This window comes from Xenopus laevis, chromosome 1S (genome assembly GCF_017654675.1).
Source record: "Xenopus laevis strain J_2021 chromosome 1S, Xenopus_laevis_v10.1, whole genome shotgun sequence".
Classification (NCBI taxonomy): Eukaryota; Metazoa; Chordata; class Amphibia; order Anura; family Pipidae; genus Xenopus; species Xenopus laevis.
Genome location: NC_054372.1, coordinates 149,684,229 through 149,709,403, shown reverse-complemented (window position 1 = coordinate 149,709,403; position 25,175 = coordinate 149,684,229). Strand labels below are relative to the sequence as shown.

Sequence of the window (25,175 nt, the reverse complement as noted above, 5' to 3'; positions counted from 1 at the left end):
TAAGGAAAATAACAGAAAAATGAGACTGCAGCTTCCTCATAAGCTCATAAGATTTGCTTTCGCAACATTGCCAACAAGCAGATATTTCCATGTATGGCTAGCTTTAGGGACCCACTTTGCCAGAATAATGGCGTTGAGTAGCAAAAAGCTAAAAAAAAAAAGACTGACTAGCAGACATTTCCATATGTTGCGTGTCTATTTAGGGTTAAATAGAAATATTCAATGTATATCTGTGTATATCTGGCCCTTCTATGACTCCATTTGAGATAACAGAGATTTTTATTATAAGAAATTATTCCCAAAAGTAAAAATAAGAAATATGTATACAAACACACAGCAAGTTATGGCTTCTAAACAATGACTAGCGCCAGGCTCTACATAAAGTATATAAGCAACTAACATAAAGACAACTTCAAACAATTTTCCCAAAATCTCAAGCCTGAATATTTATCAGCACCATGATAGTTAAGACATCTCTACCTCCTAATGTTACATCCTGCAAAGCATTACATTGTATTCAAACAGCAGGAGGGAAGACACAGCACAGATGATATACTTGGCAATGGAGGAGTAGCTGACCTTAAAATTATCTTTAGTATCATGTAAACAGTTATATTCTAAAACAATTCTCAACTGGCCTTCTTTGATTATTTTGTGTATTTTTAACTAACTAAGCAGTTTTAACAGTTCTCTCTCTTATAACATGTAAAAATAAAAAGGTAGCCTCACAGGGTAACAGTTAAGGCCTTATTTTATCAAATCTGGATTTTTCTGACTATGTCAATAAAGAAAAGTCTGATCAAACCAGAACCCAAAATTGAACCATATTTATTAATAAAAGGAACAATTTATCAGATCGGGGACAAACACGAAAAAAATCGAGCAAAAATCCAAATCGTAATATTTTTCCCAAATAGCTTGTTTTTTTTCGGGCTTTTTTTTTGCATTTTTATTTTTTGCATTTCTCCCTGAAAAGTCCAAAATAGTTGAATTTGTGGGCTAATTCCAGTGCAGACCACAGAAACATAGGGACCTCTCCCATTGACTTATATGCAACCTCAGCGGGTCTGAGATGGCGGATTTTTAAATTCAGACTTTTTGCATCCTCGGGTATAATAAATCTCGAAAAATCTGGATTTTATAGTAAAAAAAAAATAGATTTTTTCACATTTTTGGCATTCGGACTTTAACAAATGACCCCCTAAATCTCAATTAATATTACCAACTTGAATGAATGGAAAACTTATACCGTCACCATCTAAATAAACATAAAAGTAATTTCTACAGGAACTATGTGCCAGTTGGTGAGTCTTTGCCCTGCAGAGCCTGAACTCTGACCATATTGTTTGAGTTACAGGTGGGTAAAAGGTCTTGCACCCCAGCAGCTACTCCAGAAAAGACTCCCCCTCTCCCTTTAGTCAAGAGGAGGAATCTCAGTAAATCTCACATAAATAGAAATAAATACACATACTGATGAATAAGGCCATAGTAATAGCGTGCAATGTAGGCAGGGTTTGAAATGCATAACTGTGGGTTTGCACACAGCACGTCAGGCTAATCTCCCTGTTGCTGCCATCCCTTGCCATTTAACTCTTTAAGGTTCTCTCTGGAACAGCATCGCTGCCCACCGTTCCATTATGAACAAGTGGAGCCCACAGACAAAGGCACGAATATATAGAGCAGGCAGCAGCAATTGGGTTGGAGTTTCTGCTGTGCATAACATATGGAGAGTTATGTGGCTCTAGTTAATAACGTAATGTATGGACTCGTATAGCTTCAGGCAGTGGAATGTGGGTGGAAAGGCTAACAGGCAGTATTGCTGCTGCAGCAAGGTCACGTGTATATACATATATATATCACTATATAAATCAACAGACACATTCATACACATTACTCATTACCTACAATACCCCTAGTACAATAGTTCCTCTCTATATTCCTGAATGTAACAGATGTGAGCTCCATTCCCAGCAGGTTGTATTGGTACAATGGGAGCTGCTAATAAAGCCGGTATGTACTGTATATATAGGTATAGGTATATATGATATATACACACACAGCTGCTCCAGACACATGATGCTACAGACAGACTACAGATGTGCAATACTGGTAACAATGCATGAAACAACAGCTCCTCCTTCCATTGCTATATACAACTAAGGGCCATGGACACAAAAGGGATGGCTGCCAGATCCATCACTCACTCAACTGACATAAACTATCAGGTTACCATTCCCACAGCAAAATGCAGAAAGTTGCAGCAGGTTGCTTGGGTGCGATGCAGCAATGGAAGCGAAGCAGCAGCAGTGGCAAATGAGATGGATATTGATGGGTGCATGAGATGGGTATTGATGGGTGCATGAGATTATTGATGGGTGCATGAGATTATTGATGGGTGCATGAGATGGATATTGATGGGTGCATGAGATAGATATTGATGGGTGCATGGGATGGATAGTGATGGGTGCATGAGATTATTGATGGGTGCATGAGATTATTGATGGGTGCATGAGATGGGTATTGATGGGTGCATGAGATTATTGATGGGTGCGTGAGATTATTGATGGGTGCGTGAGATTATTGATGGGTGCGTGAGATTATTGATGGGTGCGTGAGATGGATAGTGATGGGTGCATGAGATGGGTATTGATGGGTGCATGAGATGGGTATTGATGGGTGCATGAGATGGGTATTGATGGGTGCATGAGATTATTGATGGCTGCATGAGATGGGTATTGATGGGTGCATGAGATTATTGATGGGTGCATGAGATGGATATTGATGGGTGCATGAGATGGATATTGATGGGTGCATGAGATGGATATTGATGGGTGCATGAGATAGATATTGATGGGTGCATGGGATGGATAGTGATGGGTGCATGAAATTATTGATGGGTGCATGAGATTATTGATGGGTGCATGAGATGGGTATTGATGGGTGCGTGAGATTATTGATGGGTGCGTGAGATTATTGATGGGTGCGTGAGATTATTGATGGGTGCGTGAGATTATTGATGGGTGCATGAGGTGGATAGTGATGGGTGCATGAGATGGGTATTGATGGGTGCATGAGATGGGTATTGATGGGTGCATGAGATGGGTATTGATGGGTGCATGAGATAGATATTGATGGGTGCATGAGATAGATATTGATGGGTGCATGAGATGGATAGTGATGGGTGCATGAGATTATTGATGGGTGCATGAGATTATTGATGGGTGCATGAGATGGGTATTGATGGGTGCATGAGATTATTGATGGGTGCGTGAGATTATTGATGGGTGCGTGAGATTATTGATGGGTGCGTGAGATTATTGATGGGTGCATGAGATGGATAGTGATGGGTGCATGAGATGGGTATTGATGGGTGCATGAGATGGGTATTGATGGGTGCATGAGATTATTGATGGGTGCGTGAGATTATTGATGGGTGCATGAGATGGATAGTGATGGGTGCATAAGATTATTGATGGGTGCATGAGATTATTGATGGGTGCATGAGATGGGTATTGATGGGTGCATGAGATTATTGATGGGTGCATGAGATGGGTATTGATGGGTGCATGATATTATTGATGGGTGCATGAGATGGATATTGATGGTGCATGAGATGGGTATTGATGGGTGCATGAGATGGATAGTGATGGGTGCATGAGATTATTGATGGGTGCATGAGATGGGTATTGATGGGTGCATGAGATTATTGATGGGTGCCTGAGATTATTGATGGGTGCATGAGATTATTGATGGGTGCCTGAGATTATTGATGGGTGCATGAGATGGGTATTGATGGGCTCAGTGTGGCACCTACCTGTGCTCGCCAGTGTGTCCGCTCGTGCAGGAGCAGCAGTGATACAGTAAGAGCAGCAGTGATACAGTAATAGACACACAGGCCTAGTGCGGGCACAGCTGAGAGGGCTGCGCGGACATCAGCGCCGTCAGATCGGTGCGCCCCATCATCCCGGAGCTACGCAAAACCGGCCTGGCACATCACAAGCAGGGAGATCCCGGGTAAGTCTCGCATTGCAATGGCCGCTGCTTCTCGTTGCTCCTCGCCGCCTCCTCCTGACCTCCCGAAGCCGGCCGCCCTTGTGTATATTCTGCAGCGACTGTACGATTTGCTCGGTGTAGTAGGAAAGAGACTGGTTTGACAGCTTCGGTATGAATAGAGAAGCCTGGCCCACAGCACTGACACCGAGCCCGCATCACATTCCCTCACTGACAATAGGGAGGGGTTGAGAGGACACAGGCGGGTAACAGCAATGTCACATTGACACCTGCTGGTGAAACGTCGGTACTGCAGCGAAGACTTGGGAGCTCTATACGCCCCCTCTGGTGGTACCTCGGCACTGCAAGCTTATTATACCTGCCATGATTACCGTAGTGTGTGTTATGGAGGCGCAATTGTGTGGCGCCAAAGTCTACAACAAGCACTCAGACGCACAGACACCATTTAGTCCAGCCCCCCCAACCTTTTTAAAATGTGAGACACATTCAAATATAAAAAGAGTTGGGGAGTAACACAAGTATGAAAAAAGTCCTGAAGAAAAGTGCAGGACAGATCCACGGCAGTAGTCTTAGGGGGTTATTTATCAAAGACCGAATTTTTCTGAATATTTTCTGTTACAAAATCCGATCTGCTCTGATTTTTTACACTTATTTATTATTACATTTTCCCCTAAATTTGCTTCGTGGGAAAAAAATCAGATCAGATTTTTTTGTAATTTTTCATCAGATTTTCAAGATTTTTTCGGAATTTTCACCCGAAAACTTTGGAGAATTGCACGAAACCCAGTGCCCATCAAAAAATCATTGGGACTTCTCCCATTAAATTATATGCAACCTCAACAGGTCTGAGATGCCAGATTTTCAGATTCTGACTTTTTCATCTGAAAAATTTAAATAAATTCCGAAAAAATTGTGAATTTTTAAAAGTCCAATTTTATTAAAAATTAATTTTTCGTGATTTTTGCATTCGGAGTTTAGTAAATAACCCCCTTAGACTGCAAATAATTTATTTGGGAAAGTGAAGAACACTACAGGTTTCGTGCTAGGCCCTTTATCAACACTTGATAAAGGGCCTAGCCCAAAACATGAAGGGGGTTATTTACTAAACTCCGAATGCAAAAGTCACGAAAAATTCATAAAATTTCTCGGAATTTATTAAACCCTGAGGATGGAAAAGTCCGAATCATAAGATCCGGCATATCAGACCTGTCGAGGTTGCAGATAAGTCGATGGAAGAAGTCCCAATGATTTTTTGATGTGCACTGGGTTTTTGTGCAATACCCTGAAGTTTTTGGATGAAAATTCCAAAAAAAAACAGTGAAAATTGGATGAAAAAATCCAAAAATCTTGAAAATCAGATTTTTTTTTCCGCAAAGCAAATTTTCGGGAAAACTTAATAATAAATAAGTGTAAAAAAACCCGAGTGGATTTGATCGGAGTTTGTATCAGAAAATATTGAGATAAACTCGGACTTTGATAAATAACCCCCTTGGTGTTCTTCACTTTCCCAATCATTTATTTGCAGTCTAAGACGACTGCCTTGGATTTGTCCTGCACTTTAACTTTTCTTCTGATTGATTCTATCGGGGGATTAAGACAGGATACCCAGCCAGGGCCGGAACTAGGGGTAGCAGAGTAGGGACGTGCCTAGGGCGCAAAGCTGGGGGGGGGGCGCCAGGCACGTACCTGCTCTGTCACCTACCCCATGTCCGGTCCCATCTCTCCCCGACTGGCACGCATATATTTTTGGAATTGCGCTTCTGTGCTTGTGCGCACAAAGTTTCGCGCATGCGTACTCATGCGCACTTTCGCACTTGCGCACAGTTTCGCGCATTCGCACTCAGCCGGTGCCATACCCGGCCAGGTTGCCTAGGGCCCCTGGCTGGGTTGGCCCGGCTCTGTACCCAGCAGGACAACTAGTAAATAAGCACTCCTAACTGTGAGCTGCAGACTATCTATATATTTATATATATATATATATATATATATATATATATATATATATATATATATTGGAACCATGAAAAAATACCTAGGGTAGCCATGCTTGGCTATTTGGTAGCCCCTATGTGGACTGACAGCTTACGGGAGGCTCTATCTCTATTTGGCAGTATAACTGTTTTTTTGCAACCAATACTTGCCTCTAAGTCAGGAATTCAAAAATAATCACCTGCTTTGAGGCAACTGGGAGCAACATCCAAATGGTTGATGAGCAACATGTTGTTGACAAGCGACTGGTTGGGGATCATTGATTTGGTCCATGGCCACCTGCACAAATCATTGTTTCAAAAAATGGTTGTGTCCATCCCATGGGCAATGCTAGGCTTCCAAGCAAAACTTTGCATTCTGCATGGGACAGGGTGCAGCAGCAGTGCAGTTAGTGTAAATTAGAGTCAATCGCTAGGAATAAAAGCAATTTTCTGTATAAAATGCAATGAGCACAGAGGCCTGTATATGAGGCATACTTCATGGTTTCCAATGCAAGATGTGGCATAGGTAACCAGGGAACTTAAGGCTGATGCCATATTGGCACACTTTCCACTGGCCCAGGAATACAGGGAAGCTGTGATATATCATGACTGGACTAGGTGCGAGTGCTTATAGTTCCAGAGCAGATGGATCTATGTGATACACAATTATATTGTCATTTTCTATTATATGCAGCTCTTCTATTATTCACTGTTAGTGTGGACCAGAAAGATCTTATAATGCCAAAGGTTAATGTTGCTGGAAGAATAAAAATTAACTTGCACCCATTTGCTGTTTCCTAGCCACCCTTCATTAATGGCTATTGAAACCTTCATGGGCATTCCCTTCTGCTCCATTAATCTGGAAAGAGAGCTGTATCCATTTCCTTTCTGAAGCAGTGGAATTCACTATAATTGATCTGGTCACAGATAATTTGCATCCCCAAGTACTGCCAGAAAGACTTGGCCACATTTAATTGGGTTTCCAACACTTTTCAGGGCCAGATTTACATAGTGAGCGACCCTAGGCCTGCTGTTGTTTGTCGCCCCTTTTCCCTCCCCTTTATTCACACAAATTTTTGGAGCAATTGGGATTGGTGCATGGAAAAAAAAAAACTTTTGCTCATCCCCAGTGTTTCTGAACTAATGTGGGTGTGTCTGGACAGCATGCCACCCCCTAAAATCCTGCTGCCCTAGGCCTGGGCCTTGGTGGCCTTTCCACAAATCCGGGCCTGACAATTTTGCCCTAGGGCACCACCGCAAAAAAAAAAATTTAAACCTGTCTCCCCACCTCAGTGTTTCCGCAGCCCTCCCGTTAATCAAGTGCGAATACACAAGTTTTCTGTAGGTAGAGTGGCTAGAGGAAGCCGAAATGTGCATCCATGCTCTGATCCTATCCCGAATAGATTACTGTAACCTTGAACTAAGTGGCCTCTCTAACTGTCATCTCTCCCCTCTGCAGTCTGTATTAAATACTGCTGCCAGAATTCTCCTCCTTTCATCCAAAAGGGTACAGGCCCCTCCGCTGCTGAAGTCCTTATCATGGCTTCCTATAAAACAAAGAATAACTTATAAACTCCTCCTCATAACCTTCAAAGCCCTTCATTCCTCTGCACCTAACTACATCTCATCTCTTGTCTCTCTATATGTTCCTGGCCAAATCCTCTGCTCCTCACAGAGCAACCGCTTGGTTGTACCCCCACTACTACTGCTGTTTCCCATATCAAACCCTTCTCTCTTGTGACTCCTTATATTTGGAATGTCATTCCCAAATCTCTCCAGAGAGATTTCTCTCTTAAAGTCTTCAGAAATAAACTCAAAGACTACCTTTGGGAGCACTTGCATAACACCTGAACTGGGAACTGGCAGTGCCACCCACTGTAACCTGCAGCACTTAACATCCCCCGATTTGTGTTTGTAATTTACCCTCCCATTTAGACTGTAAGCTCTATGGGACAGGGACCTCCATCCTTTTGTCTCCTTGACACTAAGCACCTAATCTGTATTGTAACTGTACTTTATATTTATGTGTATTGTACTTATTTGTACTTTATATTGCAATGACCCCCCTGTTTGTTATTACTAATTTATTGTTTTGCTGTACAGTGCTTTGCCCTCAAGGGGCGCTATACACATAAAAATATACATATATATTGTACAATAGTATGTTTAATATATAGTGTCATGTTTCACTCAGCTGGTATCATAGTCGGATTCAGCAGGACGTTGTGCAGCTCATGTAGTAGGAAATAAATAAATATGTGTATAGTTCAGGCTACAATAACCCATCCAACTGGCCAACTAGTCACCTAATGTCCATGTGCAATCTGCTTTTTGCAAGTATTTTGAAACATTACAGTGTAGTTCATTATGTTGTTTCTCATGAAAGGCTGATGTAACTTTTCACTTCCTCCTCTTAACCTTTTATTGCAAGTCTGTGGTAAGTCTTTCAGCCAGAGTGCCGGGTTCCAGGCAGTGCACTTGAGAATCCTTCTGTTTAAAAAAAAATGAATTTTAAGGCTAGCTGTCCATGCCTAGATTTAGTCCAAACTGCCATGTGTCTGGGCAAGTGTTGTCAGTCAGGGTACTGTTTAGATGAGAATACTGCAGCCCTGGTGGAGACTTTTTTTTATCATGATGGAAAAGTTTCAGCCACAAGTAACCTGAAAAGGAGTCACAACTATTCTGCTCCTCTTCACTTTCTACTATTCAGATCGTTGACTTTTAATACTGTATGTAATGTAATGTCCTAATCCTCGCAACTTTCCAATTGGTCATCATTGTTTATTGTTTATACTTTTTTTTTTTTCTTTCCAGCTTTCAAATGGGCATCACTGACCCCGGCATCCAAAAAAATGATTGCACTCTGAGGCTACAATTTTATTGTTATTGTTAATTTTTATTACTTATCTTTATATTCAGGCCCTCTTATGTGTTTATATTCCAGGTTTGCATTCGAACCACAAGACCCCAGCAACCAGATAGCTGCTGATATTCCTAACTGGAGAGCTGCTGAACAAAAGGCTAAAAACAACAACCCCCCCCCCCACCACAAATAATAAAAAATGAAAAACAATTGCAAAAAAGTTTCACAATTTCACTGTCTACAGCATACTAAAAATTTGTTTAAAGATGAACAGCCCCTTTAAGGCCACATTAATTGACGCATTCATACATATTTATGGCTTCTTTTAGGGTATTCATCCATTTTCTACTTTTTGTCTATTACAACAACGTTCCTTACCAATTGTGATATGATCACAATTTTGGGCGACTACTTTGGGTGACTATTGAAAACGCATCGCCGCGTGTGCATTAGCGCAGGCGACTTTGCATTGTAGCCTATGGGGAAAAACGCTGAGGTAGTTCGGGGAGATAGTCGCTCAAAAGACGAGGCGATTAGTCGCCAGGCGACAAAATCTCCCCGAATCTCCTTGTATGGACTAACCCTGAAAGTAGTGCTAGACCATGGTGCATGTTAGCTCTAACCAAAATGTTAATGGGATCAAACACATCATATTTCATCACAAAGCTTCTGCAAACTCCAAGAACTATTTATAACAAACTTCTTGGCCTTAATGCCCAACCTGGTAAAGTAACAGAGTAGCTTTGCACAGATACACAATTTTAAAGGGATTCTGTCATGATGTTTACGGTGTAGTTTTTATTACTAAATTACACTGTTTACACAGCAAATAATTCACTCTACCATGTAAAATGTCATTCCTTACCCAACAAGTGTATCTTTTTAGTTGTAACATTGGTGTTTAAGCAGCCATTTCAGGTCATTTTGCTTGATCATGTGCTTTCAGAAAGAGTCAGCGCTGCACTATGGAACTGCTTTCAGGCAGGCTTTTGTTTCTCCTACTCAATGTAACTGAAGGTGTCACAGTGGGACATGGATTTTTAGGGTCAGACCACACGAGCAGATTTGGGGAGATTAGTCGCCCCATCGATAAATCTCCTCTTTTTCGGGGTGACAATCTCCCCGAACTGCTTTCCCCCTGCCCTCCACCAATAAATGAAAATTGCCTGGGGGAAGGCACACGTGACACTTCATTTTCCGGAGTCGCCCGAAGTTGCCTCATGAGAACTCGCTGGGGTAACTAATTTCCCTGAATCTGCTCGTCTGGACTGACCCTTACTATTGAGTGCTGTCCTTAAATCTACCAGGGAGCTGTTATCTCGTTACCTGATGAGCTGCTGGGGGGGAGGGGAGACAGGAGGGGGTGACATCACTCCAACTTTCAGTACAGCAGTAAAGAGTGAGTGAAGTTTATCAAAGCACAAGTCACATAACTGGGGGCACCTTGGAAACGGACAATGTGTCTAGCCCCAGGTTACATTTCAAAATTAAATATTAAAAAATTCAGTTCGCTCTTTTAAAAAATGGGTTTCAGTGCAGAACTCTTATTAACTAATGCACTTTGAAAAAAATATGTTTTCCCATAACAGTATCTCTTTAGGGCTTTAGCACATGGGCAGATTCGGGGAGTCGCCTGATGACTAATCGCCTCTTCTTCGGGGCGACAATCCCCCCGAACTGCCTTCCCCCTGCTTTCCGCCTGCTAAAATGAAAAATCGCCTGCGGCAATGCACTTGTGGCGCTTCGACTTCCGAAGTTGCCTCACGAGGAAACTTCAGGCGACTTCAGAAATCGAAGCACTGTGAGTACATTGACGCAGGCGATTTTTCATTTTAGCAGGCAGAAGGCAGTTCGGGGAGATTGTCGCCCCGAAGAAGATGCGATTAGTCACCAGACAACTAAATCTCCCTGACTCTGCCTGTGTGCTACAGCCCTTAAAAGGAAAACATACCCCCAGCTTGACACAACACATTCAGTTGTGCTTATCTAGAAAAGCTGTATAAACACTGTCTCAACTTCCAAAGATATATACAATTTTTTTCTACACAAACATACCTGATTCCAGACACTGAAAGACTGATACTTGTAAAAAAATACATTTATATTTATTTCTGGAAATCCTATTCTGATTACCAAAGGACAGAGTGCAAGTTAACATGCAAGTTGAAAGTCTGAGGACTGAAATTCTGCAATAAATTGGCAGTAGATGTTTTCAATAATTTGGGTTAGTGTATTTACTGCTTATTCCTATTTATACCCCCTTTTGTAGTACATTATCAAAAGGCGGTTACTACTATTATTTTGTACAAGCTGGGGGGGATATATTGTAGATGACCGGTATATATCCCCATTCTTTAGGTTTTCAAACTACTTCTTTAAGAGACACCATGGGGGTAACCAGCCAGAGGTGGGCTGGACATCCAAGGGGTGTTTAATGGAAATGAGCAGCAGTTGAAAGGGGTGGAAGTTTTTCATAAGTGGTAACTCACTGCTGAGTTGAACAGAGAATGCTGTCTCTCTAAAGACTGAAGAGTTCATTCCCTAAAGACTGGATGTTATATGTTTGGCAAGTAAGCTATTCTCTTATGTTTGGACTTATATACTGCTGAAGTGAAGCTGTTTTGTTTTCTGCATAACTGTTTGCTGCTGAAAGCTTAACCTGAATTGAGAAAAATAAACAGACTGTTTACCTTCAATCTGTAGTGGCCTGCATGTCTGGTGAAAAAACCCTGCTGTGATCCCCCAAACTTCACAATATATTAAATGTAATATGGTTAAATGCTATCGGGGAGTGAGTGTCATGCCAATAGCATTACGCAATAATAATAAAAAAAAATGTACTTCTATTATTAGCATTGGTTATGGGATGTGTCTTTAATATACTATTTATGATGTACAAGTAACACATTTATGATCTCATTATTTATTTTACATTTCTGTAGATAACCAGTTGACATTTTTAACTGTGAGCAAATTTGGTCTTAATATAAAGAAGAAAAATGTAAAAGAAAAAAAAAAGTAGGTTATGTCACCCTTGTAAATATATTTAGCCCTGTACAGACATGTCACTGCAACATGGTCTCTAAAGTGTTCTCTGTGTGGCTTTGCCCTGCTATTTATTCGAAAGGTGTGACGTTAGCCCTTCAGCTCAAACAGATACTCTCCACGCAACTAGTAGAAAAAAGGCAAACGTGACAAAGGACACCTTGTATATTGGTTACAACACCCACAGTACTGGCACATGCAGACAGTTTACAGTGTTAATCCTTTCTTAAGTTCAGAACAGCAATAAATAAACCATTAAGCTGCTTTATTAAGTACAGATAAAAAGGCCTTGAAATGTGGTGACTAGAAATCCAACTAATAAAAACGTAAAGTAGTAAAAAGTGAAAACTCTGTTCCTGACTTGAATGCAATTTTCCATATTACATGACTATAGACAGTATTGATTACTTTCTTAACTCTCATTTGCAGACTGAGCCGCCCTCCAGAACTGGGTAGCCGGCTTAGGGCAGCTTCTATCTGTAACGGAAAAACACATTACAAGCAAATCGATTAGGCAATAAATGTTAGCATAAATTTAAGCCTGTAGAATAATGAACTGAAAAGAAGACATCACTGTTCCTTCTGGTAAGTGTACCCACAACTGAAATCACCAGTGCACACACATAATTTTATACACACGCATATTTCAACACTTTTAAGTGCCCACAAAAGGCACTTAACTTTTGTGCACAACACCTACAAAGGTAAAATAAATATGTACAGCTCCTATAAGCTATGTTTCCATACCAAGACCCATTGGACTTTTCTGTTTTGGAGATGATAATCAAATGGTTGCCTCAATATTACATTTGGTATTATTTTGTGTATAATGGCAAATCTAGTAATTGGAATGGTCCTGTGAGAGGAATGTCTTGCCATTTAACTTTATATGGAGACTGGTGCTGCAAAAGATGTAGGCTACTTTGATTTTGTAATGACTTTTAATACCGGTGCCACAGTAACTATTCTTGTTTATACTAAAGTCTACTAAAGTCTCTCACATAATTACAATTTGGCAGCAATAAACAAACTACTTACCAGGGCCAGAACAAGGGGTAGGTAGGAGAGGCACATGTCTAGGGTGCAATGGTGGTGGGGTACGCACCTCTTTTGTTGCCTACCACTAGTCCGGGCCCTTGCCGTTCACCTTTCACCTTATCCCATCAAGTTGTGACTGTGCTGGGATGCCTAGGGCAATTGGATCAAGCACTGCTGCTAACAGTCTGATAGTTTGGTGTGTGTTTGGGATCAATACTGGGATTGCCCAATTAAGCCCACACGTGCCAACTTAAAAACTGATTTTTTTTTCAACTATTTTTTGAGGAACTCCTATCTACTCCATGCACTTCGCCTGGTCTAAGGTGGCGAAGGCAAGTCTGGCGCAAGAGGTAACATTCATTAAAATCCCCATCTTAGTGAATTTGCATAGTTACGTCCATTCGCTAGAGCGAAAATTCACCTGGTGTTAGAGTGCGAAGTAGCGCTACAGTCTCCTTCGCTAGCGAATTAATGCCTGCGCCCATTAGTAAATCGGCAAAGTGCTGAAATGACATCACGCTGGCGAATTTTCAATTATTTTGTCATATTTAAATGGTTCATAACACATAATGGTGAAACTAGTTTTTGAACATGAAGAGATTTTAGATGTCTGTCCAACAACTGTAACTACAATATTTATAAGCAGCTGTACTGTGATTTATACACTGTAGTCATAAATGAGCCTATCTGTAGTCTTCTAAATGAAACAGGATTTCCCACCCTAGACTGACCTTTAGTTGCCCAAATTACATGCAAACTTTACACTGCATATTGCATACATAACATCATTTTGTACAGGAAAATGAAGTGTGATTTCCAGCTTCTTCCCACATATATGAAACTGTGACAGATGAAAACAAGTTCATATGTTTTTTTCTGTACAGGTGATTTCAGAGCTGGGTCAGGCATCCTAGGCAACCTGGCTGGTCACACAAATCCGCACTTTTCAGCTATGCCAACTATTTCACACCTGCGAATTGTTGCAATTTATTATCATATTTATCATTATATCATGCACCAGAACTGAAAGAAAATGTAATTCTTAACAACCTTCCAATAAACATTCAATAATAATTTTTCATTATTTGTTAATTTGTGAATTTATTTGCAACTTAAAATAGTATTTGTATAAAGGTGTTATTTGGCTGACTCTTGAAATATTGTATGTATGGCATTAGCCTAAATCACTGGGGATGCCAAATCTTAGGCACACCCAATGATTAGAATAGTTTATCTACCCTGGGCCAGCATAGTTTTTCTTAGACTTTCCTTCTCCTTTAAAACCCTATAATAGTGCTAAATGTTTACAAGCATCAGTGTTTCTTTAACTCCACAGTCACCATGGTTTTTATGGGCAAAAATTAGAGGGAACACTTCTAGATGAAAATATTTTTGCTGGTTAGAAAACCCCTTCACAAAAATATAGCTTTAAGGCAATAATCACAAGGAGCAGGAGAGAAAAAATAATCCTTTTGTTAAAGAGGCTGGCCATTTATACTTGTATGGGCTTTTGACTTTCCATATACTTTATATAAGAATGTGGTGCCCTGTATTAGAAAAAGAGTGAGATTATACAGAGTGACAGACAATATAACTGACTCACAGTAGAAACATATCAGGGACTAAAGACTGAAAGCAATGTATAAAGGGCTTTTTTCCTTTCCCTCATCAGCCTTTGGACCCTATTTACGGGTTGTTCAGTTATTTCTGCACATTGTCCTCATGACAATCTCCGCAATCTCGGCATCTACCACTGAAGTGCATATCACTGGCGTAAAAGCTTCCTGGATTCTTCCAAATACATAATTGTGCCACAGAGTCTATTCAGTCAACAATATTCTCAAGTTAGTGGCTGAATCTGACTCGCAACCTAGAATTCAACTTGACCAAATTGTAAAAATTGCATTCTAAGTATTAAGTCACATACAGTATGCCCACCAAGCAATAATATTATGTCCTTACAAATCTGCAGTATACAATTGCACCACCAGCTGTCAGTACGGGTACTTGGGACACTGGGTTTATTCAGTGCAATGCTCGGGCACTACCATCTCGAATGGAAAGAAAGCAAGACTGTAATTTTTTTGAAAAGGCTTTCTAAATTTTATTTCATATAGGCTTTCTAGATTTAATGGGCCAACATAAAAAAATCATGGAAATTATTTCCACTAGAAAAACTGGAAATATTATTAAAGAGACATTAAACATCTTACTAGATGTACTGTTTTTTCTATTACATTAAAACCTATGCACTAGGGATTCCCTATGACTAAGTGCCAGGCAAGCATGAAGCGCATTATGCTCCATGTGAGGTTGTTTTGATGCTTAAATGTGATGGAATAAAAACATTATTTTTATTTTATTTAATTAAAGAGCATGCTTATGAAAGTTTTTGCAAATTATAATATACCTCGTTTTGGTCACTAGAGGTCTATAGCATGCCACAAATTGACATTTACTATACATAGCTCTGTATCCAAGGTTTTTGTATGTACTAAAAAAGAAAAACCCAACTAAATTCCTTCAACTGAGTGAGAAAATAAGTGAGTAAAAAGTGTACATTCTAATGTCTAGGTAGTGCTTTTCTTTTCTTTGTCCTTTCTTTACATTACATTTAAGTTGTTTTATTTGTATTATTAGCAAATGCAATTGATGCCAATACAAATTATTGAAAATGAAACAAACCATATTCATATTTTAACTGTTGATTTTAACCGATTAGAGTAGTGTTGTTATTTTCAGAATAGACCCAAATTATATAGCATACAGTATATCAGATAAATATATCTGAAGGTTTAAAACACACCCTTATATTACCTTCCATTGTCAAAAGAGGATCCTCTTTGGAAGAATTTGTAGGTTATTTATTGCTCTGTGACTGAATGAAGTGTTTAAATTCATCACGTTCACGTATTAACTAAAAAGAAATGCAGTGATTCATGAATAGAATTACAAGCATTGTTATGTAAAAAAAACTCTGTAGGTCAAAAAAGGGAAAGGAAAAAACTTTCTGATGAAATACTAACATACACAAATGTGATTCCAATTATATCAGATAGAGGCCTATGTCACATGAGGACACTTCTTACTTTCATTTAAGACAAGTTAACAAGTGTGGCCCTAACAGTAGCTGAATCAACTTTCAATTCCTGCCAAATATGGGTACCTTAATTCTTAAAACTAGAAACATTATGTCAGCAAGAATAGTTGCTGGCCTCTGCTCAAAGCTGCAAAGACCCTGTACAAAAACTCAGACTGGGTCCAACATTCAAAAGCACCACAATGTGACACCTTGGGGTCCAGAGAAAACACCAGTGAACAAGTTCCTCATGGGACTAAATGGTTGCTACCATTTTGCATCCACAACTTGCCGCACATCTTATGAAGAAAATGACAAAAAAAAGCCCAAACCCGTGATTTTCAGAGCGTATTTTCGAATTTGCTTATTCCTTACTAGCAAAATAGAATCAGATATAATTCAAGATCCATACAATACATGATAAAGGCCAAATCAAGAACTGGTTATAATAGGTTGCTCCATAACATGCTGAAAGTTAATTTAAAGGTGTTTTAATAATGCTTAGTCAAAACAAGCAAAACAGCTCCAAATCAAATTTATACATTTAACATCCTTACCTGTATCTGGTTATTAAACTGTGCTTGCTGAGCAAGAATTTGATCTTTTCTAATAGCTGAAATAACTGCCACCAACGTGTCTAAACCAGAACAAAAAAATGCAGATGTAATAAAACATTATCACATAAAACAACATAATTAATTTTAACTAGCATTAATGGTATAATATTTTCCCATCATTTAACTTCCTATGGCACGAAAAAGATCCAAGGGTTCATTTACTGAAATCAATGCTAAATTGCCAGGTGTAGTTGCCAGTAGCAACCAATTGGCAATCACTTTTGGACACGTTACAACACATTAAAAAATGCAAGCATTTGCCTGGTTGGACACTGGTGCAGTTTCAAGATTTATAGTGTCTATAAATCTATATATTTTAATGGGAAGAGCTTGTCTATAAAAAAAATGTTGTACTGTAATGTCCATGGATCAGCTATGTCTACATGTTCACTACAGTAGGGGACCTGCTAAAAGAAGATGCAGCACTTCAGGGGTTATTTATCAAAATCCTAATTTATCTCATTATTTTCTGAAATATACTCCGACCAAATTCGCACAGGTTATTGCCCCTGTTTTATCAATACATTTTCTCGAAAAATTCCAGTGCAGGAAAAAACCCGAAAACATCATGAAAATTGTACAAAAATTCGAATCGTACAAATTTTTGGGATTTTCCACTAGAAAACTAGTTTTTTGCCCAAAAAACACAAAATCTTCAGATTTTTGCACAAAACCCAGTGGAGATCAGGAAATCTTCAGGACTTCTCCCATTGACTTATATACAACCTCAGCAGGTCTGAGATGCTGGATTTTTGGATTCTGACTTTTACAATCCTTGGGGGATAATAAATCACTAAAAATTCGAGTTTTATTTGTACGATTTGAATTCATGTACGATTTCCATGATGTTTTCAAGTATTTTCCTGCACTGGAATTTTTCGAGAAAATGTATTGATAAATAAGAGGCAATAACACATTCGGATTTGGAGTATATGTCAGAAAATAATGAGATAAATTACCCCTGAAGTGTTGCCTCTTCTTTTAGCAGGTCCCCAACTGTAGTGAACATGTTGACATAGCTGATCCATGGACATTACAGTACAGCATTATTTTTTATAGACAAGATCTTCCCATTAAAATATATAGATTTATAGGCACTATATGGGCAAATTCACTAAGCAGCGAAAATGCGCTAGCGCCGCCTTCGCCGCACTTCGCCAGACAAATTTTTCACCAGGGCACCGCTAATTCACTAAAATCCAAAGTTGCGCTCAGGGAGGCGAATGGTAGCGAATTTGCACAAGCGTTAATTCGTCAAGCAAAGCAAAGTTACGCTAGCGATGCCTAATTTGTATACAGCGCCAAGTTAAAGTTGAATGGACGTATATGTAGCAGCAAATACATTACACTACACAAGTCTGGGAAAACTTCATAAAATAAAATAGAGTTGTTATTTTGCCCTACACATGTGCCCACTGTATAGTTTAGGTGCCATATGTTAGGAAATGTAGGGGGGAAGGAGGGTACCCCCAAAAAAATTTACAATCTATCACCCTTAAAAAAGGAAAAAACGCCAGCGTTTTTTGGGACTTAGAAAAAATGTCAACTATTTTTGAAGCAATCCCTATCTACTCTATTGCACTTCGCCTGGTCTGAGGTGGCGAAGGCAAGTCTGGCGCAAGTGGTAACGTTCAGTAATATGCGCAAGTTAGTGAATTAGCGTAGTTACGTCCCATTCGCCATAGCGCAATTTCATTTGGTGTAAGGGTGCGAGGTAGCGCTAGAGTAGGTCTACTTCGCTAGCGAATTTACGCCAGCGCCCGTTAGTGAAATGGCGAAGTTACGAAATGACGTCACACTGGCTAATTTGCGCCAGCGTTAGTCACTTCGCCCTTTAGTGAATCTGGCCCCAGAAATCTCTAAACTGCACCAGTGTCCAACCAAGCAAATGCTTGCATTTTTTAATTTGTTGTAACGTGTCCAAACTCCTAGGAAAATACACCAAGTCCAGTTAAAGAAATCCTGTGCACTTAAAGGAACAGTAACACCAAAAACTGAAAGTGTTTTAAAGTAATGAAAATATCATGTAGTGTTGCCCTGCACTGGTAAAACTGATGTGTTTGCTTCAGAAACACTACTATAGTTCATATAAACAAGCTGCTGAGTAGCAATGGCGGAAATTGAAAAACGGCTATATGGCACAGGATAACTAATGGATAACAGATAACACCATTATGTTCTACAGAGCATATCTGCTATCTGCTGTGTAACTGGAGCCTTTTCTCCTTTGAATGGAGGCCCCCATGGCTACACAGCAGCTTATTTATATAAACAATAATAGTGTTTCTGAAGCAAACACAGCAGTTTTACTTGTACAGGGCAACACCGCATTATATTTTTATTACTTTAAAACAATTTAATTTTTTGATGTTACTGGTCCTTTAATTCTAATAAATTCTAATTCTAATATGATATCATTTTAATAATTCTAATTAATAGGCTGGATGGGTTGGCCTTTTTTTCTGCTGTAATATGTACATTGTGGCAAAAACAGCACCTGTATCATAAGATATAACAGCATTAAAGTATTTGGCTGGCATCCTGATGATTTGGCATTACAATTTACAATTAAAAGCTTCTCAAGCAACCACCCTAGGTATAATAAAGTGACCCTCATAGCTGCCACATGTGGATCTTAAGATCTTGTTTGATAAAGTGAGACTTGTATCAAGACTTGTCTCAGTAAAACAACAATGTGATTTCTGCAGTTATTATTTCCACACCAGCCATCTTTCTCACGTGCCGTCCTGTGGGGTCACATACATGCTTCCTCTTTTCACAAATTCCCACTTTTCTATAGTAACATATAGACAAACTGTAATCTATTTATTTCCACAGGCACGTCATGGATCAGGGATAAGGACACAGTCTTCACTCTGTACTATCTCATTAAGGCAACAGAATTGCTGTTAATATTTTCTACAATATTCTCTGCTTGATACTGTTACATTACATATATTTAATAAATCAGAAAATTCTCCAGTACCCCTCCAGAGTTCACACCTTACATACTGCCAACGAAGGCATCCTCTGTCAAGTTCTGCACACTCTAAGGAGACCCCGCCTACCGACAGGATGGGAATACAATGCAATACTGGATCACCGTTACACGAATGGTCTAGGGCAGGGATCCCCAACCTTTTTTAACCATGAGCCACATGCAACTGTAAAAAGAGTTGGGGAGCAACACAAACATGAATAAAAGCTCATGGAGTGTGCCAAAATAAGGGCACTGATTGACTATTTAGTAGCTCCGTGTGGTCTGGCAACCTGCAGAAGGCTCTGTTTGGATGCTTACATGGTTTTTGTTTCATAAAAACTTGCCTCCAAGCCAGGAATTCAAAAATGAGCACCTGATTTGAGGCCACTGGGAGCAACATCAAATGGGTCAGTGAGCAACATGTTGCTCATGAACCACTTGTTGGGAATCATTGGTCTAGGGGCTTCATTTTGCATTACTTTTATTATTTCCAGATGGTGCAGTAGCATCTTCCAAATGTAAGTCTGTGACCCAGCACCTGCTTATATGCTGGCTATAGGGAATCCTGGACTGAAAGCCATGGTGCCAAAGCTACCATTATTGTCTGAAAGCAATAAAATGATGGGTGCGTCTACATTTAATGGTTGCAGCAAAAGCAGCAGTGAGCAGGATGACTGGGCCGGAATATGCCAAGCAATACCATGTACTGCTCCCCCCACCCGAACAAACTATGCCTTCTGCTGCTCAGATGCACACATGTCCAACCCAAGATAAAAGATCTGCCAGTAACTGATGAAGGTCTGTTTTCCAAAGTGACACAGGAGAAGGAATATACAAGGCAGGAGAAGCCTATCAAATATTGAAAAAAATAAGACACATAAATATTCAATAAGTGCCCTGCCCTCCAATAGATTTCTAAGACACAGGATGTTGCATGTCTAGCAGCTGCTCTTATACACATTACTTATGGTAATTAACTGCTTCCTTTATTAGTATGTCCCTTGTATCTTATCAACAGAAACATGCAAATAGCAATGTCTGATACAGTGTCTCCACCATTTTAAAAACCTATGTGGTTTGTTACCCCAATTTTTCTTTTAAAAGGGCAACATATCCCTTGCCCAACATGAGTTTAATCAATAGGGCTTGTGCTGAACTTAGTTCTACCTTTAGTTTTAACTATGTGTAGAAGGGTTTTGTCCACCATTGTGAGGGCCTTAAACTTGTGATGGCCTTAAACTCTGGAAACTAGACACTTGCTAGTAAGTACTATGCTGGTTTTAACTTATGCTCTGCTTGTGTCTAATATCAAGTGAGGGTACTTGCTTAGGTAGGTGTTACTAAATAACCAATGCAGAGGCACAATGATTAAAATCACAATGTGCAACTAGGGTTGCCACCATTTCATAAAATTTCCACCGGCTGGTGGTGGGGGCCGGAACAAAAGGGGTGGGGTGTGACGTAAAAGGGGCGGGATGAGATGTAAAGGGGGAGAAGCTACAGTGTGCGATAGCCAGAAGGCAGAGAAAAGGTACACTCTGAGCATATTTTGCCACGGGCTTTTGTTAGGGGTAATACAAATTTACTGGCAGCTACAATGCCGGTAAATTTGTAATACCAGCCCCGGCCTTGGCAGGTGTTTTACCAGCTAGGTCGGGGGCAACCCAATGTGCAACTAGGATTTAGTATATCACAGATTTTACAGTGGGTGTCCCCAACATTTTTTTCCCCTATGATCAACATTTAGATGTAAGAAGAGTAGAGGAGCAACACAAGTATAAACAATGTTTAAAATGCAAAATAAGTGCTGGGATTGGCCATTTGGTAGTCCCTATGTGGACTGGCAGCCAACACGAGGCTCTGTTTGGTAGCACACCTGGTTTTTATGAAACCAAAACTTGCCTCCAAGCTAGGAATTTAAAAAGAGTCAGCTGCTTTGAGGCCCCTGGGAACAACATCCAAGGGGTTGGTGAGCTACATGTTACCCACCAGATCACTGGTCTATGGCATGTAAAAGGTCTGATCTTGCGATGCCATGTGTTACCAGCAAAATGCAGCACCTCACAGATTAAATACGAAATCGGCAGCAATGGCACAAGAGTTACTTTTAAGTTGGTGTCATACAATTGCCAGCAGTTAAAGGATGAATAAGTTCCATATCTGTAATATATGAATTTGTAGGACTCTTGTACATTTCCTGTACCTTCTTGCTGTTTGGTGGCTGCAGTTGTAACACAATAATAGCAATCATACCTTAACACATCTGTATATTGTACCTTTCACTAACTGTGACTCAACTTTTGTTTGCCATGAGAAGGATTTGAGTGTCAAATTTAACATGAGAAAATAATATTAACCGTGACCATTTTGGTATGATGTAGAGAGTTATATTCTGAGACAATTTGCAGTTTGTTTGAATTTTTTATTATTTGTGGTTATTTAGCTTTTTATTCAGCAGCTCTTTTATTCTTGCATCTTAAAGGAGAATTCAACCCTTTAGAAAAGAAAACCCTACCCCACATAGAGGGAGGAGGGAGGGGGTCAACGTGGGGTGGGGGGTATGGGTTTTTTTGCTAAAGGATTGAATTCTCCTTTAAGCAATCTGGTAACTAGGGTCCAAATTACGCTAGCAACCATGCATTGATTTGAATAAGAGACTGGAATATGAATAGGAGAGGGCCTGAATAGAAGGATCAGTAACAAAAAGTAACAATAACAATACATTTGTAGCCCTACAGAGAATTTGTTTTTTAGAAGGGAGTCAGCGACGCCCATTTGAAAGCTGCACAGAGTCAGAAGAAAACTATAAAAAATAAATAATGAAAACCAATTGAAAAGTTGCTTAGAATTGGCCGTTCTACAACATAATAAAAGTTACCTTAAAGGTGTACCACCCCTTTAATAGCAATCTAATAGCAATATCTAGCAATCTTCCCTCATTTCAATGTGTTCCTCTTGTTCCAGTAAGTGGTTATTCTTTGCATCATTTACTAATCCCCAGTTTTTTTTGTTTTGTTTTACCGAAAGACACACTAACATAATACTACCAAAAGTGCTAAAAATATTAGCCATTAAACTAGGTTTCATTGACTCTGTTTAAACAAATATGTTGCAAAAGTAACCCAGATGTTCCCATTGAATCTACTCGGTACCACAGGACATTATTTACTTGGGAGTTCATCTTTATTCAAATGGTCCAATGAATGGCATCCTTATACACCACTACCTGCACTGACATCTTTAACATGGCACAGCGGGTCCTTACCTAATATTTAGGTCATAAAGAGGAATACGTAACTGTAGTTTGTCACATTCTAAAGGGAACACGTTATTAGACAACATACCAAAAGCTATTGTAGCTAAAGGCATTAATAAGAAAGACATACCTCAAAACTGTCCCTTTTTCGGAGGGACAGTCCCTCTTTTGACAGCTCAACCTGCAGTCCCTCATTTGTACTGGAAAGTCCCTATTTTCTCTGCACTGAACAGCCAGAAAAAGAAACAAAGTTTCTCACTTAATTGGCTTTTAGCAGAGAGCCCAGAACACCAAACAGATGCAAATAAGATACTTTGTAACAATTTTGAGACACAAAAAAACTGTTTAGATAAGGAGAAATATTTTCAAACTTTCATAACCTGCCAAATGTTGTAAAATGAACATGGTAATTGGTAATTAGGGGGTGTGGCCATGGAAAGGGGCGTGGTCAAAAAACGTCACTGTTCTATGTTCGAAATACATTTTTGTCCCTCTTTTTATTTCCAAAATGTTGGGAGGTATGAGAAAAATACCTGATGTTAGGCGTGTAAATGGACATTTTTTTCCTGCTTTGTCAATGTTTTCAACTGCTAATAAAGTTGGGTGAAGGAAAATGGTACTAGCTGCTGCCAACTGGAAGCGTCATGGAAAAACCTTCAGTGGATTGGCTGTCTGGAGATTTTAAATTACTAGAAAGGATGGTTCTCTTTATTTTCACCAGGTTTTTTATAGAAGGGTCGTGTTTATAAATAAATATCACTGTTTTAAAATTTGTTGCATGGTGACAGCAATATTCAGACATGCGTTTTTTTTAATGTTTACGGTGTTGTTTTTGTTGCCCTTACACAAAATGGCCTTCTTGTCGTCTGATTCAGAATCATCTGACTACATAAAAGAGGTAGTAGTGCAAAAGTGTTCTGCGCATGCGTTGCGTTCCTGTGTAGTTTACTCGATTGAGGGGGCATGGTGTTTTATCTCATTCTAGACAAGAATCACTAAATTCTTTTATCTGCATTTGCACGTGACGTGTTGCCCTTTAGTCACCCTGTGGGTGATACTAAGGGGCACATTTACTTAGCTCGAGTGAAGGAATAGAATAAAAAAAACTTGGAATTTCAAATGATTTTTTTGGCTACTTCGACCTTCGAATCGAACTGAAAATCGTTCGACTATTCGATAGTCGAAGTACTGTCTCTTTAAAAAAAACTTCGACCCCCTACTTCGCCACCTAAAACCTATCGAAGTGCAATGTTAGTCTATGGGGAAGGTCCCCATAGGCTTACTAATGTTTTTTTGGTCGAAGAAAAATCATTTGATCGATGGATTAAAATCCTTCGAATCGAACGATTCGAAGGAATTAATCGTTCCATCAAACTATTTGCGTTAAATCCTTCGACTTCGATATTCGAGGTCGAAGGATTTACATTCGACAGTCGAATATCGAGGGTTAATTAACGACCTTAAGTAAATTTGCCCCCAAGTGTAAAGGGATGTTGTTTCTGAATCCTGTATTAGGAGTAGTAATGTTAATATAGATCCCTAGCTGTTTTGGTGTAACTAGTGGTTATTTGCTACTCATAGAAGTTTGCTGCTTGAGGTTCATATGAGGCTTTATAGTCACAATTTAAACGCAACTAGAATGTTGCGAAAACATAGGGTCTCTTTGAAGATGTGGGATCAAGTTGAAACAATCAAATGTTCGCTCTGTTAATTAGTTGGGATTTTCTTACTGTGGTGGGTACATGACAAAAAAAAGTAATCTCTTTGACATACAAGTCTCTGAATACCAGCACAAGTAGGTTGATTTCAAAGAATACTAAGGGGCAGATTTATCAAGGGTTCGAATTCTTATATGGTCAAAACTGTCAAATTCGACTAGGGAGTTATGTAAATTGGATTTGAGTTTTTAAAAAAAATTGGAATTTGATTTTCGAGATTTGTCATACTCTGGACCTTTAAGAACTCGAATTTGACTATGCGCCACCTAAAACCTGCCGAATTGCTGTTTAACTAAATGGGAGATGTCCAGATATCAATTTAGAGTTGTTTGCAGCCTTCCTGACATTCAAGGTTTTTCAGAGAAAAACTCGAATTGAGTTTTTTAAATTAGAATCAAATTCGATTTGAGTTTGCGGATCGATTTAAATGATCCGAGTTTAAAAAAATCGTTTTTTTTTTGTTTTTTTAAATACATTTCGATTGGTTGAATGTAGGGGAGTTTTTAATACTCACATGAATTCGAACTTTGATAAATGTGCCTCCCCAAGTTATACTCTCTAACCACTAACAACACAGTATATGATTTGTGTGAATTAA

The 25,175-nt window shown here is 39.4% G+C and overlaps 1 protein-coding gene across 8 annotated transcripts in view; it reads right to left on the bottom strand.

Annotated features, from left to right (window-relative positions):
- Nucleotides 1–4,272, bottom strand: part of pitpnm2.S (phosphatidylinositol transfer protein membrane associated 2 S homeolog) — a 155,835-nt gene extending 151,563 nt beyond the window's left edge. For 2 of the 8 annotated variants that reach the window (XM_041580353.1, XM_041580354.1), the window contains exon 1: nucleotides 3,815–4,268. The gene's annotated coding sequence lies outside the window, so the exon portion shown is untranslated. Of the gene's footprint in view, nucleotides 1–3,814 lie in introns of all 8 variants that reach the window. The other 6 variants (XM_041580356.1, XM_041580360.1, XM_041580355.1 and 3 more) reach the window with 6 other exon arrangements.
- Nucleotides 4,273–25,175: the final 20,903 nt, after the last annotated feature.